The sequence below is a fragment of the Euprymna scolopes genome, chromosome 20 (assembly GCF_053919585.1).
Source record: "Euprymna scolopes isolate OS-2025 chromosome 20, ASM5391958v1, whole genome shotgun sequence".
Taxonomy (NCBI): domain Eukaryota; kingdom Metazoa; phylum Mollusca; class Cephalopoda; order Sepiida; family Sepiolidae; genus Euprymna; species Euprymna scolopes.
Window position 1 is genome coordinate 83,817,232 of NC_136501.1, and position 14,316 is coordinate 83,831,547.

General features: G+C 33.9%; 1 protein-coding gene across 5 annotated transcripts in view; it reads right to left on the reverse strand.

Annotated features, from left to right (window-relative positions):
* LOC145241503 (short transient receptor potential channel 7-like) overlaps positions 1–14,316 on the reverse strand; it is a 979,843-nt gene that overhangs the window by 602,264 nt on the left and 363,263 nt on the right. The window lies entirely within an intron of this gene.

Consider the following 14,316-nt stretch of genomic DNA (forward strand, 5'->3'; position numbering starts at 1 on the left):
TTGAAGAGCCGTCTTGTAATTGTTAAATGAGGGCAGTTTAAACTTACTAGAATTAAATGATACCATCCATTTGCGGTCCCATTCCACTATGATTTGGAGATTATTTTCTAACAATGCAATTGACTTAGATTTATGTAAATTTGTTCTTCCCTCGTGCATGTTATAGAGTATTGTATCATCAATAAATATACCCATCTCGGACACAATATTTCCAAGGCGGTCGCTTATGAATATCAGGAATAGCAGTAGTCTAAAGATCGACTCTTGAGGCATTCCCGCATTAATTTATGCTGTTTGGATGTATATCCATTAATGACAACCTGGATGGTCCTGTTGCTAATAAGGATCTAATTATATTTAGTATACATCCAGTCATACCGTACGATTTAATTTTCATTAGCAGCCCTTTGTGCCAGACTTTATCAAAAGCCTGTGATATATGAAGGGCTACATCACTGGCTTCGCCCGCCTTATCCAGTGCATGGTATATGAGTTTAGAGATGACCTGCAGTAAAACTACATTGCCTAAATCCATGCTATTTGTCAGAGAGAAGATTTTTTTTTTACATAGGGATCACCACATTATCAAGGCCAAAAGGCCACTCAAGGATAAGGGTTAAAGAGTGTACACTAGAAATTGGACAATATAGTAATCATTTGTAATGAAAATTTGGTAAATTTGTTAACTTATATGGAACGGCTCATCAAGAATCTATTTACGTTCGACTTGAAGACAACCATATTGTAGTCAGCCAGAAAGCAGGAAAACGGAAGACAATTCCACAGGCGTGCAGTTCTAAGAAAAACAGATTTTTTCATGGAATCTACGTTTAGGTTTAGGCACAGATAAAGAGTGGGGGGAATTATTGATAGTGTTTTCAGCTAGACGAGTGTTTCTTGTGAAAGTTTGGCGAGGGGGGACCATAGACTGAAGCTCAGTCGAACATTTTCCATGAAAATAACGATACATCAGAGACAAACTTGCAACATCTCTTTTGTGAGATAGAGGTTGCAGGGAAGAGAAAAGGACATCTCCTACGAGGCTACGAAGTCTATTTTGAACTCTATCAAGGCAGGACAAGTCCTTTCTAGCTGCTCCTGCCCAGATGTGGCAACAGTATTCCATCCTTGGACTACCTGGCTCTTATATAGATAGAGAATTGCATCAGCAGTGAGATATCTACCAGATCGATAGAAAGATCCCATCATTTTTCCAGTGGCCTTGGCAACAGATTTGATGTACATGTTCCATTTAAGATCAGAAGTAATGGTCAAGCCCAGAAGCTTGTCAACTTGAGGCCTCCTGAAGACGAGAGCCATTCATTTCAATTGATGCCAGATGTGGATCAGAATGTTGATTATGTAAAGAGAGAAGCTTAGTTTTAGATGCATTAAAAGTAACCAGCCACTCCTTTCCCCATTGTACTACGTGCTCAAGACCAGAGGAGAGAGAATCAGAGAGAACTTGGTTGTTTACTGTCTTAGATGTGCTATCATAAATGATAGTGTCATCAGCATAAATGTCTACAAATGATGAAAGGATGTGATTTGAAAGATCATTAATGTAGATCAGGAATAGAGTTGGGCTCAGGATGGACCCCTGAGGGACTCCAGCATTAATACTGTGAGCTTCTGATTTTTGCCCTTCAACTACTACTCTTACGAACCTATCAGAAAGAAATTATGTAATAATTGAGAAGACATTTATAGCTATACCATAGCTAGAGATCTTGTGAGGTAAACCTTTATACTATACCCTACCAAAGGCCTTAGATATGTCAAGAGCAATTGCCCTAGAAAGGTTACCTCCGTCGAGAGATTTGCTAATCCTATGAGATATAACTGTAAGCACATCTGCTGTAGATCTAGCAGAACGGAAACCATATTGAGTGTCACTAAGAAGGCTATTTTTGTTGAGATGGTTGATTACTTCTGTATTAAACACAGATTCCAGCAACTTACTCATGACGCACAGGAAATTTATTGGCCTGTACTGAGAGGGGGATGAGCGATCACCTGAGTTCTTAAATACAGGGCATAATGATGAGATTTTCCAGGGTGATGGGAAGCTATTCTCCTTAAGACAACGTTTAAACAGTTTTGTAAGTATGGGCGCTAGTTCTGGTTGTAGATTTTTGAGTACTATAATTGGAATACCGTCAGGGCCAGTTGCTTTACTGGAATCAAGGTTTTTGATTAGCTTGGCAACATCACATACAGATATTTGTATATCACAGTGTGTTTTCTGATACAGGAGGAAATATTGGGGATTGGCGGCCTTGGTGGCAAAGGGTAGAATTGGCTGCAAAGTTTTTGGCAAAGAGTTTGGCTTTGTCTGATGCTGACGAGATTACCTCAGGTCCATTGATGATAGTTGGGATAGAGCACACGCTTCTGTTCAGGATTCTGTTTGCTATTTGCCAAAACTGGTGGAAACCAAGCCGCTGCTCAGCTACTTTGGACTTGACGGATTGAGTATACAACTCTCTTGCATTGTTTATTACTTTCTTACAATGGTTGCTGGCAGTCCTGAAAGCGGCTTTAGTTTCCATACATCTATTACGTTGGAAGATGTGGAAATAGTGATTTCTGTGCGCAGTGGCAGCAGCACATTCTGGAGAGAAACATGGCTGGCTGTTAGATTTTTGCTGGAACTTTTTCGAGGGTATGAAATTGTCTATACCTACAATTAACCATTCCGTCAGGTCTGATACTATAGAGGACACATCCTTTTTAACATGGAATGCAGAGGTAGATCCGATATAAATGTACGGAAGCTATCCCAGTCAGCATCAGTGTATCGATATACTGTATGATGATGAGGTACGTCTGGGGACTTATTTCATTTCATTTTTATCTTAATTGATACAACAGAGTGGTCAGAAGATCCAAGAGGCGACAGAACAGAAACTGAATATAGTTCAGGGCAAGTTGTGAGAAAAAGATCTAGGAGACTCGCATACTGGCCGTCATTGTCGGGCACACGGGTGGGTTTGTGAACAATCTGAGTGAGGTCATAAGCAATGGAGAAATCATGACAGAACCTCCCCTCATCATCGGTCTTGTTTGAGTGGGTCAACCATTCGACGTTGTGAACATTGAGGTCTTGGACTAGTGATTGATTAAGGTCTCAAAGATTTTAGAGGGGGAGAATACTGATATGGGGGTAATTGAGAGAGTCAGTTCTTACACCAGAATTCTTGTACACTGGTACCACAATGCCATCTTCCAGCTATTAGGGAAGCAAAATTCAGCAATGCATTTATTGTAGAGCTTTGAAAAGTACAGAGGCTAGCTCAGCTGAGCACTTAATTAGTATAGCAGAGATGAGATCAGACTCACGCGCCTTATAGTTGTCTGTTTTTTTTTCTGATATCGCAAACATAAGGAGGTACTACTACTACTAATAATAATTATAGTTGAAACAAAAATAATAGTAAATAAATGCAATAAAGTAATAATAACAATGGTGATGGTTGTAATAATATTGCTTTTATTATTATTAGTAGTAGTAGTATTGTTATTATTATCATTATTAATGATGATAACAATAGCATTATCAATAATAATAATAATGCTAATAAGTATTAATAATATATATATATATAAATTTATAAAATATATATGGCGATTAAGCTACACTGAATATTCAGCGTTTCATCCACTCTAGGATTCCTAAGCCTGAGGAATCCTAGAGTGGATGAAACGCGGAATATTCAGTGTAGCTTAACCGCCATATATATTTTATAATTTTATAAATTACTAACTAGCTCTACCTACGTATTGAGCACTTTTGAAGTAAATACTTAAAGTTTACACATAAATCTATTCTTTCGTATATTAATTTATGTGAGTAAATGAAGTAGTTACATTATATATATATATATATATATATATATATATATATATATAAAGAATAGTTTTTTTTAGGTCTCGGAGATTACATAATATAAATATTTTAGAAAACTTTTACTCTGACCATATTGATATCACATTTGAGTTTCATCCAATTTGTTTTCTTTGACAAGCTTACTATACACTGTAAGCCCTTAAGGTTGATGATGCCGAGAAGCTTTACAGAATAACTGTCTGAGTTTCCGTTCAGTTTAGGTAAGAATAATAATGTTAATTGGTTACTTAAATACATATATCATAAGACCTGTTTTGATCAGCCCACGCCCTTATCTAAATTACGTGAATTCTTTAGGATTTAATAAGTTTTAGCTCACTCCATCAATTGAGATTTGCTATCAAAATCAAAGCAGAAATACTCATCTCAAATTATCATATGATTCAGTTAGGTCATTTAATCTTAAACTTAAATGAAATATCTTATAGAATTAATGAGTAGGGATATGACAAGAGAATATTCTTTTCATTATTTTATCTCTCAAGTATATATCAGTTGGTATCTTATGTTTTTAGATAGTGATATGGTTCTCGATGGATTAGCTGTGTCGGATATATATTTGAGAGTCAAAACAATGGAAAAATATTCTCTTTAACATCCCTATTGATGCGTTAATATCTATAACTTAGAAAATCAAACAATGACTTGATAAATTGTATAATGTTATAAGTTATATCGAACTTCCTTGTAGAAAATATGAAACTATAAGTTATTTCCTTTAGATTTTTGATTTTCATAGATGAAAATACTCTATAAACATAATTCCCTTTTCATAATTGCACTGACAAATGCCGACAATAATCTCTTCTTAATTTAAAAATCTTGATAAAATATATCATTTAAAAAATGTTATGGAACTTTTACTTCCCCATTGTTGGACTCTTGCAAAGGCTATATTAATCGAGAGCCAACTATTCTCGTGAATATGGGATTCTATCGATATCTGACTTACAAGTAAGCCCAGCTTACATCATCACTTTTTTCTGAAACATTCCTTTTTCGATATATCTTTAAAAACCTATGGCGTGTTTCGAGTTGTCTTTCGTGGTTCTAATCTGAGTCCACATCAACGAACGAGGATTCGAAACATCATTACTCACGCAAAAAGAAATCTTAGTTGACTCATACATCAGCAGGCATTGAAGTTTTGAGACGACAATACTCACGCAAAAAGTCAATTCACATCAACTAACAGAAATTTTAGGAAACTACATGCAAAGATTCAGTGGATTTATAGATCAACTATCGAATTAGATAATCGAGGATTTGAAATCGAGAAAAACTTAGTTCATCTTAAATCGACGGTTGACCACGAATCTCGTGCATAAAGTTATCCGTCTTTGAAATTACGTCATTTTCGAAAATATAACAAGTTTCTGCTAAACAGAAATTTCAATAATTATGAAAATATAATCTATTTCTGTTAAATAAAAATTTCCACAAAACCAGTTTCTGCAAAAGAGACATTTCAACAATTTTCGAAATATAACCAGTTTCTGCTAAACCGAAAAAGCAAGTCTTTCGAACTTGCTTTATTTCAACATTTTTCGAAAATAAAACCTATTTTTGCTAAACAAAAAAAAAAGTAAATCTTTCCAACTTATTAGGTTATTTCAACATTAAAGCCAATTGATTGTACGATCTAAATGATAACTATTTCCACATTTCAACGTTTGCCGACAAATTTTAAAGTACCCTAGTTAAAGAAATACAAGCCTGAATAATAACTTCAAAAAAAGCTTGACGCCACACGAAGAAATAGATTTTTACTCCTGTTAAATTATTTCTTAGGCGATCGCAAAATAAGTGTGAAAAAATTAAATTGTCATAGGAATAAATATGTAAGTAGAATTTTTTGTTTGTCTCTTTTCCTGCTAGTAAACAAAACAGTGGGAGTCGGGGGTTTGAATCTCTATAGACACTCCAATATATAATAAAACTCTTAGCTAAATGTTTTATTATTGCTGTTGTTCCTCCCATTTTGTTATGTGTTTGAAAAAGAAATCATAATTACTGTTTTTTTGTTTGTGTCTGTTTTTTTCTTCCACGTAAAAATTTGTGTCTATTTTCTCTACCACGTAAAAATTTGTGTCTGTATTTTCTCTTCCACATTAAAATTTGTGTCTGTATTTTCTCTTCCACATTAAAATTTGTGTCTGTATTTTCTCTTCCACGTTAAAATTTGTTGTCCCTCTTTTGTTGTTGTTTGGATTTTACAAAAAACATTCTGCAATTAATAATGCAGGACTTCCAAAATATAATCACCGTTGTTAAAAGTACAGATATACAACTAACAGAACAGGGAAGCAGCTAATGGAACAAAAACAAATACAACAACAACAACAACGACAACAGTAAGAAATGAGTGGAGAACGACAGAACTAAATGGAAAAGTTAATATTAAAATTGTTAAACTGTCAAAAGAAAAAAAACTGCTGACATGAAACAACTTTTTCTTGTGGTACTATTTACATAGGAACTTTTGAGTATGCACCAGAAAATGGAAAAAAAAAACTTGATTGTACAGACGATATGAAAACGTATTTAATGTAGACTGCAAAGAATGGTCTAACGAAAAAAAACTGAGGAGTGTGAGCACAAATGAGCAGAGTAGATTCTTTGATTTTATTAAAAAAAAATGAAAAATAATTTAAAAAATGGATCTGGAGTTCTCAGAGATAGTCAAATTATTATGTTCACATGATAATTTGAGCCGAACTCTATTTGACACAACAATTATCTGAGCCGAACACAACTCTTTTTCATGAAATGCAAATGTCTCAATGTTGTGAAGGAGTACCAACAATATTATTTGACGTTTGCGGCAACAGTGAATAGACATTGTAACGATTTCAAGTCAGCAGATTTAACCGCAGACGATTTCAAATTTCTTATTTCCGTGCAAGAAGATCTAGTCTCAGCAGAGGGTGCTGAAATGCCACGTGTGAACTAAACTACAGAATGAACAAGGTTTGACCCTTAAATTGACTGAGGGTTTCCAGGGAGTAGTATCTATTAAAAAAGACTCTAAAGCTCTTGAGGAATCAGGAGTTACTCATATTAAATAAGTCAAGAGAGAACCGACGCACTGTTTCCCACAAAAATAGAAAAGTAAAATTATAAGACAAAATATTTACGACAAACAAAGCTCGAAAAGAATTAACTTCCAGGATCATGTTAAATTTGTAGTGAACTACACGGGATGAGGTTTTGCCCAGTTAAAAAGAAGAAAAACTGTAAAAATTTTGGTAAAGTTGGTCACGTTGTTGGTATGCTAAAAAAATCGAGGAAACACACAGATAAAACACGACAAACACTATCAAAGTGATAATGAAAACGGGAATTTACGCAAATACGTAACGGTTAAAATCTTTAACTAGACAGTTAATTCAAGCTTGATTTGGGTTCCGACCTCTCGATAATAATCTTACATGCATGGCCTCGTCTAAACAAGCCAGCTTTACTGAGAACAAAAAAGACAGAACGTTCCGTAACAGGTGACAGTATAAACATTCTGGGTGATGTAGTCCTCAATGTAATTTGGAACGGAATCACAAAAAAACTGAAAGCGTATGAACTGAAGAATAAAGACAATCTATTTAGGATGGATTTAAAGATTCAACTTTTGAGATTATGAGCACATTTTGTCGTAGATTAGAAAGCCCAACTTCTACTAGCATTATGCATAAAACACGCAGAGGGACCTTTATACGTTCGATAGACTGTCTTTTGGTTGTGTCTGCCATCTTACAGCAAGATATGGACGTTATACTGAGCGACCTTGATTTCGCAAATCTGTGACAGAGCATAGGAAGCATATTATGAGCGAATTCGATAAACTCCAAGAATACGGTTTTAAAGTGAAGAAAACGAAATGTTTTGTTTATTTTTCTATCAGAAATAAAATACTTGGGGCACGTTGCATTCGAAAAAATATGAGACACTTACGTCTGACCTTTCTCTCTCATTCATTATGATTGCAATGTTCAGATAATAGTAGCAAGCGACGCCAGCTCTGATAGTATTGGAGCCTGCATTACACACAATCTACCAGACGGAACAAGGAAAGCCATATTGCGAACGCATCTCGATCATTAATATTTGCAGAAAAACAATACTCGCAAAATGAGAAGGTGCATCATTTTTGATGAAGTTCTACAGATACGTTTATGGCAGATGGTTTACATTATATACAGATCACAAACACCTGTTGCCGATATTTGGGGAAAATTGTTTATCTGTACATTTGAGTAAAAAAATGTCTACCTATGTATATCATCAACAGTCTTCTTAATTGAGGGAAAATACCATTCCAAAATTGACAACCTGTTTTCTAAAAAGAAACTACCATTCCAAAATTGACAACCTGTTTTCTAAAAAGATCTGTCATGCCGACGGGTTATACCGACTTATTAAAAAAAAAACCCAAAGTATTCGTGGATTCAAGAATCGCAACATTAAGAACTTTGAAGTAAAGAATATTATCGCGAATACTCTAAGAGAGCTCCCAGTTAAATTTGCACACATAAAATGGGAAGCTTTAAAGAATGACTTTATTCAAACCACAAAGATTAAAATCTAAAATAAAGATCTTAATATGTGGGAGAGTTTTTTTTTTCTTTTTTTTTTTTTTTTGCAATGATGTCATTTTATATAAAGTGATAACGAGCAGTTCGCAGAAAAAAAATTTTCAATGACAGAGTTTGATTTCTCACACTGTCAATATCTGCAAAAGAGAGATGAAACATTCAGGTCATGAATACTTAAGTTCAGTTATCTTAAAATGCAATTTTAAATCTTCTTTAATCCATTCGGGTGGAATAAAAATAGGAGGCATTATTTTTTAAACACATCTCATATATTTTTTTTTATTACATTTTCACCCCAAACAAGGCACATTGCCACTTTGGTGTAGGGGCTACTATCAGTGTCAGCAACTACTGGGCACAATGTTGGGATTTGGGCAGCAAGATGTCGGTTCACGTTACACTTGAACTTCTGCATGTCAGTACAGTTGGGGAAGCAGAGACCTGGAATGGAATTCTAGAGTCTAGCGGTTCTGGGGAAGAAACTACTGGAGTAGAAAGATCTTTTACATCTAGGGATCTCTACTCCGTGGGGTGTGATTTAGCTGTCTGTCGAGTAGTTTTCTAGCATGGTAGAGAGAGTCTACCTTCTTCGCAGCAGCCCTGGAAATGTTTTCAATGTAATTGTTCCAACTCATGTTTCCTGTGAACGTTAGGCCAAGCAGTTTGAAAGATGTACTCTCAGATAGGAAGTCACTGGCCATCGCTATTCATGGCAGAGAAGGTTTCTTGTAATTATTGAAGGAAACAAGTTTAGTCTTGGCAGCATTGAATGTGACCATCCATTTTTGTCCCCATTCCACTACAGATTGGAGGTCATCCTCTAGTGTTTTTGCCATTTCTTTAGTTATGTGTTCATTTGTTTTCCTGTCATGCCGTTATAGAGTGTGGTGTCATCAGCATATATACCCATTTCAGAGGCAATTTTGTCGGGGAGGTCATTAATAAATATTAGGAACAATAGAGGTCAAAGGATAGACCCCTGAGGCACTCCCGCATTTATATCATATTGTTTAGACGTACGACCGTTGAGGACCACCTGGATTTTTCTCTTATCTAAGAAGGATTTAATTATGCTAAGTATTCTACCAGTGATACCGTATGATTTAATTTTCCTGAGGAGACCCTTGTGCCATACCCTGTCAAAAGCCTTAGATACATCTAGAGCTACCGCTCTGCCCTCCCCCGCTTTGTCAAGTGAATGGTATATACGTTCAGAGATTACAGTGAGGATGTCTGCTGTGGAACGGGCTTGTCTAAATCCATATTGTTTGTCAGAAGTTTAGCATCTGTAAGGTGACAGACTAGAGCATGGTTAATTATGGTCTCAAATATTTTGGCGAAAAGTGGGAGAAGGCTAATGGGGCGATAATTTGATGGGTCAGTTCTTTCGCCAGAATTCTTGAATACTGGTACCACAGAAGCAGTTTTCCAACAGTATTTTTTCTTTAGTGTCAGATGTTTTAGTGTCGCCTGATGAAGTCTCGTTGACTGAAACAGATGACTGTTTGTAGCTACCAAATGCAACTGTTTACCTTTTAATAAATAAAAAGGTTTTGCTCTTGTTAATCGAGCACTATCTAATAATTCCGTTGAATTCATTAGTTCCTACTTTTGAAAATCTCACGTCTGGATATATATATATGAATAATTTGTGAAGGATAATCGTAAGAACGATAAGCGTGAAGTTGTTACAATATAAAAAGCTACGTTAATTGTCCCAACACACTCGATAAGAATATCCCTTGCCAGCGTCAATAAAAAATAGAGATGCATGTTATTAAATATTTATAGAGTCTCAGCCTGAAACGTTACCGGGTGAACGATCCTCAGTCGGATAACAAATAGCTAAAAATAATCTAAGATTAACGTACAAATATTTGCGCATGTGTAGAATACCCGTTTAAGTCGACTTACGATGGACAAGTTCTGATTTCTTTCAATATTTACGCCTTAACAACTATTTTGACCGCTTAACAACTATTTTGACCGACTAACAACTATTTTGACCGACTAACAACTATTTTGACCGACTAACAACTATTTTGACCGACTAACAACTATTTTGACCGACTAAAGAGCCTTAATATACAGATCACAAAATGTACAATTATTTGAGCTAACTAGCGCTACTCGGAAAAGATACAGTTTGACATAATAGAGCCAGACAGAAACACAGATACATATATATATATATATATATATTTGCATAGAAATGTACTACATTTTATAGAAATGTACGATATTTTGTATAAAAATATATATTTTGTATATAAATGTGCCATTTCTGCATAGAAATATATTATGTATTGTATAGAAATGGATTTTGTATGGAAATATACTATATTTTTTTATGGAAACATGCTATATTTTGTATAGAAATATTTTGTATAGAAATGTATTTTTTTTAGATAAATATATATTTTCTTTAGAAATATACGATATTGTTTATAGAAATAAATAATATTTTCTATAGAAATAGGTAATATTTTGAATAGATATATATTATATATTGTATACAAATATACGAGTTCTTGTATAAAAATATCCTGTATAGTGTGAAAAAATATTCTATATTTTGAATAGAAATATATCGTATTCAATATATGTATATTTTCTGTAGAAATATGTTATATTTTGCATAAAATTTTATTATACATTGTATAAAATTATATTATATTTTGTACAGAAATATATTATATTTTGCACACAAATATACGATATGTTGTACATAAATATACGATATTTTGTACAGAAACATTTTATATTGCATAATGAAATAAATTATCTTTTGTATGAAATATATTTTTTTAATTGAAATATATTTCATTCTGAATATTTGTTAAATGTATTTAGTATAGAATTATACTATATTTTACACTAACTGCAATGTCGTTTGTAAAGGGTCGTATACTGTCGCGTCTTGATATGATTTGTATAGAATATGTTTTGCTGTTACACTTTCAATTATTCATATTTAGAACTAATATTGCGTATTCTCGGTGCACTAAGATACAATTTCAATATAGAAAAAAACAAATGCTTACAGGAAATGTTTTGAACTAACAAAAATACTCAATAATACATTTTCTTCCTCACCTAAAGCAACAAATGTTTTGCTACACTTTTCATTTAATGGTATTTTACCTCACATGCAAATAGCATCGTCACAAAGGGGAAATTTTTCACTAATAAAATAGCATCGTTAGTCATGCGCCATGATCTACTCTTATAAGTCATGTCTAGACAGGCATTGGGGAAGAGTTAGGAGTAGAGAAATCGTTAGATTCATAACGATTCCATAACTTGTATCATTATCCATTATCTGCACCCCAAACACATACTTTTTCAATTTACTCGCAAAGGCAGCTTAGTCCGCCCTTCAAAAAACAACAAACAAAAAACTTGTTTTAAAATTTAATTCGTTCACCTAACCGTTTTACAAAATGTCTGTTCTGTTTTTTTAATTGACATTAAAGGAAAGGGTTTGTTATTAAGACCAGTTCTAAGAAGGAATTATCTTAAGTAAAACATTCTTAAAGCTAAAACGAAATGGAAAAGTTAGAATGAGATTGGTGCAGCATAGTGATATCGAGAAGTTTTATTTTGATTTCTATAGATTTTCAGCATCTCGTGATGCGATGAAGATGCCATCTTTGTTTATTTCATCCTTCCATCAGATACGATGGATGTGATGATATTGAAGCGTAATAATCTGTTCAATGATAACCACAAAAAGATTTTTTTTTAATCTATGTAACGTTAATGTTGCACTGATTTACGAAGTATTGTAACTTCGTAAATCAGTGCAACATTAACGTAACGATAAAAAAAGGCTTAACAGAAACAAACACACTTCTTAAAAACACATAGGAAATATCATAAGTCTGTTGAACAGGCAAATCTGAACGGTTTGTTTTGTCAGGGAATATTGAATAAGCATTTTTTTTTCAAGACTTTACAAGAAGTGGGGAAATAGTGCAAACATTGCATACATTGCACAACAACCGATACAAATGCCTTACGAATGAATCCAACGCCTTCTAGTCTGTATGCGAGGATATTTCCGTGATGAAGTATCGTTAGTATGTTTTTTTGTTGAATAACCCCGCCACTAATGAAAAAATGAGGTTTGGAAATATAACAGTCCTACTGGTCATGTGCAGTACAAAATCATGTTCATAACATACGTTTGTGAAACACCTGTCTAAATATGGTTAGGGTTATGTTAGGATTTGGTTGTAAAAAATACAGAATAAACGCCACTGTAGAATGCATCGCGGAATGGTGGCCAGCTTTCGGTGTTATTTTATGTAGACGGGTGCAAATAGACATGAATGGATTTTAAGTAATTAAAAATCCGTATTATTTTGGTTATTCGGACTGTTGCTCTCATCTTGAGTGTTAGTCTTACAATTTTTCAGTCGACGTGACCTCTGACCTCCATCAGGTGTATTTTATCGAACTAGAAAATTATTCTGTCGAACTTAATGTGTACAAAAGTTGAATGGAACCACAAGGGTAGCATGTCCTCGTTTTGTCATCCATGATCGAGTAAACATTTTGAGCTATTCGCAGTTGGGTTCTTAGTATCATCTCCCATGAGGATCACACTTTCAGCCTCCAAAAAAAAAAAAAAAAAAAAAAAGTAACACTTTGAACTAAATTTTAATTATCCGTTACGTCATCATCCGCGACCCCTTTTTTTATAGTAAACAAGTTGACGAGTTGTAAACCCGACAAAGATGATATCTACGTGACATATAAGTTAAAGAGCAACGGCATGCATAGCGATTTGAAGTGCTTTCCATTTATGTATGAAAATTCTTTGACAGAAATAAAGAGTTCACAATGTTACAGATTCAGTTGCTACCCCAAGTTGATCATAATATGAATAAACGAGTAAAAATAGTTTTCATATATATATTGTTTTACTAAATTTGAATAAATCAATGTTTGGCTCCATAAAGATTTTCCCTATTTATTTTAATCACACGAAATACATGTTAAAATATTCCTTGATTAGGGGTCGAGTTAAGTTTGGAAAAAAATCCAAAATTGTTCTAATTAGCCGTAATTTGAAATTTATTCACTAAGTTAACCATCCTATCTCATTATATGGTGCGTGACTTTTTTTTTTTTTTTTTTTTTTTTTTTTTTACACCGTGACTATCCATTCTTTCTTTTTCTATGTTTTTAATAGTGAAAAGTAACAAAACTAACTATTAAACAAGAGGGAATATCACCACACGTATTAATATTATTTAACCCATAACCTAAGTAGAAGATAGAAAGAGAGATGAAGAGAATGAGCAATAGCGAACAGAAAGATTAATGATTTTTGACCTTTTTTTTTACAATTTAACTAGCATTACAAACTCACTTTTCCTGATCAAACAATTTAATCCGAGCAAAATAAGTGACCCAACGGGTCTCGCGTTTTTTTTTTTTTTTTCATATTAAATACTGCTATGCCTTTAAGATATCAACACGCTGCCAAACATGGTGCTTACTTAATTCACCGTTATTTGCAATTGAACGTTAATTGCAACCATGCAAGGTTTTATAACGTATCTGAATAATGGATTCGACTCGGAACCACTAATTTCCGTCTTAAAATAATCCGGAATGTCATTTATTCTTACGTCTTTTTGTTTCGGACATTAAGGAGGACAGCTTAAATCCTTGTCGCTTAGCAACTATAGGCTCGGAATTGTAGGTTTCTCACAGGATTTAGGTTAGATATCTTCCGATTCAGAAGAATAACAAATAAAATGAAATTTAAAAAATAAAATATTCTTCCTGGAGAGATTTGGATTA